We start from the raw sequence: 3757 nt of genomic DNA, 5'->3' as shown, positions 1-3757 counted from the left end.
CACCTGAACTGACCAGCCCCGTCAGATCTAACTTTCATCCAGACTGTAAACTCACCTACAGCCCAATCTCAAATGTTTAGCCTATTGTGCTATGCAGAAACTGCCCTGTTATGGGAGAATAGGGACCATGCTTTTAGTCACTGCTCAGCCCGTTCCTTACTATGCAACTTTGGACAGGTCCCTTTACCTCTCTGGGTCTCAGGGACTGGACTAGACGATCATAGGGTTCTTCCCAAGTCTAGGATTCAGTAACATTGAGACTTGCTCACACCTCCTGCCTTTTTGTTGGAAAGCACTGCAAAGAAGAAGGGTGGATAAAGATCCCATGTTTGAGGTTATACAGAGCATTAATTAAACCCTCATTATCATTCGAAACTGAAAATAGTTTTATTTATTAAGACCGATGGGGTGTTTGTAATCCACAGCAATTCTCTCCCTTCTTTGCTATTTATAACAAACTCTCGTTTCCTCCATGGCTAAGTCTGTCTTCTCCTATAACAGAGGAAGTCAGGCTGAGCTCATGCCTGAGCTTAGATCTCCTGAGTCTGTAACCCAGTGGACCCTCTCTGGGATTCTGAGCTCCCGTTGGTGGGTGGAACTGGGCTCTGTCTCCAAGCCAGCATTAGAGAGTGTGGCTGGGCCATCCGCCAGCAGGATGGGTTAATAATGCCTCTTCTCCCACGGAACCAAGCACAGCTGCTGGGGTGGTGCTGGGGGTTAGCACTGGAGGTCCAGAACTTTGTATCTTCCACCCCCAGAACTTTAGGTCAATGTTCAGATAGTCTTTGCAAATGCCAATGCCTGTGATAAAAAGGAATAAGAGGAAGATAAAAAAGGAATAAGACTCAAGCTCAGGTCACCTTTGGAGACATTTCTACAGCCTACAGGTATCTCTTAGGTATTTTGATTTGTTCTTGTAGGGTTGCTGTTGAAAGCAGTGCCTGAGAGATCTGGGCCAGATGGCTGCCCCAAGTGGCTGCTGAAGTATGTTAACTACAGTAGAGTGGGAGCTTCCTGCCTCCGAGAGGGCCCCCCCACACCTCCCCCAGGTTCCCATCTGCCCAGACGCCCACAGCTCCTGTCAGAAGAAATGATAGAGGCCCCGCGATGCCTGGGGGAAGGGACTCAGCTCAGGAGAAGAGCTGGGGCTAACCCCAGTCCAATTAGGGGGCTCAGGGCCAACTCAGGGTTGTGCGTGTGTGTGTGTGTTTGCCTGTTCTATCAGGCAAAGAGGAACGCATTGGGGGTGGGGTAAGATATGCATATAGAAAGCTGATCTTGAGAAACTTCACGGTTTGGGAAGGAGGGAGGGAAAGAAGAGCAGCTGGGAGGACATAGAGGGGGTGGGAGAGAGGGGGATGGCGAGAGGGGGAACAAACCATAGAGAGGAAGCGGTGACTGTGTTGAAGCTGGACAGAGAATGAAAAGGCTTCCTCTGACCTTCTAACCCAAATCTCCCCAAGCTGTGGTTTAAGCCTCTGTTCTACCTTGGATCCCTGTCTGGCCTCTGTCCAGATACCCCTTCACCTGTGCGCAGCAGAGCCCAGGAGTCAGGATCTAGACATTGGGCTGCCCTGCTGCTCCCTGGTGGCCCAGGAGGGATCTACTGAGTTGGCTGGAGCGGCTGAAGTCCTGAGTCACTGACCTCTAGGAAGCCTGAATTTGCAGCCCATGTTTCTCCCTGCTTGATTCCCTTGGCTCATCACCGTTGGCCTGAAGGGATGCTGAGGGGGTGGGCAGAGGCTCTGGCGACACTTCCCAGCAGTGGAACTGTGAGTCAGAAGGGTCACCTACTGTCGGAAGTCAGAGAAGACCTCCTGTAGGCAGGAAACCAGAGTTGGACCGACTGCAGAGAAGTCCAGAGCTGGCTGGGCGGGAAATGTAGCATTGCAAAATGTAGCATTATCATCCGGGAGGGCTAAACCTGGAGCTTGCTGTGCCTGAAGAAAAAGACGGGGCCAGCCCAGTTCCCTTCCCTCTGGACACTTGCTTGGAGATGATCTGGGGAATCTGCAACCAGATGCATGAGTTCAAAGCCTGAGTCTGTTGCTTATATGCTGGTGAGACTTAGTTTCTCCATCTACAAAATCGAAATAGAATAATAAAGCCTAGCTCACAAGGTTATGAGGATTAAATGAGAACATGCACATAAAATACCTTGTTCGTGTAGGTGCTCTACACGTGGTCAGTCTCCTCACTATTTGCTTGGAACGTAGGTAGGGAATGTTCAGGACCTGACTCCTCAACATCCTGCTGGCCTTGCTCTGGGAGAGGTGATCCACTGACTCCAGGGAGAGCTTCCTCTGGGTTCAAATGCTAGTAACAGGTGCAGGATCCCACCAGGATCCCTCCCCACCCCCCACACACACCCTGGGGACACTTCTGGTGGTGCTCCTCCTGTTTGCCATTAGAATGGGGAAGGTGTGTTAATTTGCCCTTGAAATTATCTTTGTTTTTGTTTTAACCGTAAAAATGTGGATCTGGGCTACTGGATGGAACAGTTATCCATGGAGGGGGATGGGGGAGGGAAGGGGAGGAAGATGGCACCAGCAGATGCATCTGCAGACTCTAACCCATGCCCTTGCCAAAATCTCTGACACGGTTTCATCATGTGAGGGTGATGCAAGAGGCTTGGAGTCAGACTCCCCTTCCTCCCCCCGCCCCCCCCCCCCAGAGATCTCCATCCACATCTGGAGCTACAGCTGGGTTCTCCTCTTGGGCTCTTTCCAGGTAAAGGAGCTGGGTGAAGGGAGGGAAGGCAGGGAAGCTGGCGAAGGGCCCCGTGAATGGCCCCAGTGTTGGGAGTTGGGGGGCAGGAAGGAGGGGTTTGGGCTCAGAGGGAGGGGAGATCCCTTTCAAATTCATGTTGTTTTCTCAGCCACCACGGCTGCAGGAGATCATGGCTAGGGGCAGGAGATCATGGCTAGGGGCAAGACTAGAAAGGGAATTATGACTTCGCAGCACTGGCCTCCTCCTCCATCACTGCTCCCCCTTGTCCTTTATATCCATTCCTGCAGGCAGCTGCCCTCCTCCTTCTTCCCTTCCCCGCCCACTTCACCGTCCAGCCTCTCTACCCAGGTGCCTGCAGTTGAGTGTCCCCTTTGTTCCCTCCTCTCCCCGGGGCAGCTCAGGCCTCCCACACTGACCCTCTGCCCCCACTGCCACAACAAGCAGTGTAGCCAGGCCCAGTGGGGTCATCTGTAGGTCATAAAGGTCAACGGGACCTTAGTCTAGCAGTAAGGAGGAGCCAGTCTGGGCTAGCAACCCGGCCAGGAATCAACCAAATGATGAGCTTTAAAATGCTGCAGGGTGGAGGTGGGGGGAATTTTAGTTACACACTAGCAAGAACCCCCTTCAGTAAAGGCTGGCGAATTTACTGGAATAAATGCAGAAGGGAAGCTTTCCTGGCTCTTTCAAGCTATAAAACCGCTAATCGCTGTGGGATGCTTTGAAGTGCAGTGCTCTGCCCCGGAGACCAAGGTTCTTACCCACGCTTAGCCACTAACTGGCTGTGTGACCTTGGGTGGTTCCCCTCTCTGCATCTGAGTTTCCTCATTTATGAAACAAGGGTCCCACGGAGGCTGAAGTTCTGTGACCCCAGGGACTGAGGCTCCGGCGCGGTCACCTTCTGCACCAGTCTTCCAATCCCGAACTCCCCCCGGCAACCCAGTGGACGCGAGCCAAGAGGTCCCTTTAAAGGGGCAAGCCCCGCCCCTGCTGTTCGTTCGGGCCTTCGATTGGTGGCTCCGGGGAGGGG

General features: G+C 52.9%; 1 long non-coding RNA gene across 1 annotated transcript; it reads right to left on the bottom strand.

Moving 5' to 3' along the window:
- Positions 1-362: 362 nt before the first annotated feature.
- LOC103597228 lies at positions 363-2063 on the bottom strand. Its single transcript, XR_551092.1, has 2 exons — positions 1646-2063; positions 363-801 (listed from the first exon to the last, which is right to left on the bottom strand). It is a non-coding gene; the product is annotated as an uncharacterized LOC103597228 (long non-coding RNA).
- Between the last annotated feature and the right edge of the window lie 1694 nt (positions 2064-3757).

This window comes from Galeopterus variegatus, unplaced genomic scaffold (assembly GCF_000696425.1).
Source record: "Galeopterus variegatus unplaced genomic scaffold, G_variegatus-3.0.2 Scaffold2242, whole genome shotgun sequence".
NCBI lineage: Eukaryota > Metazoa > Chordata > Mammalia > Dermoptera > Cynocephalidae > Galeopterus > Galeopterus variegatus.
The sequence above is the reverse complement of the archived record's forward strand: the minus strand, read 5'-3'. Positions and strand labels throughout refer to the sequence as shown.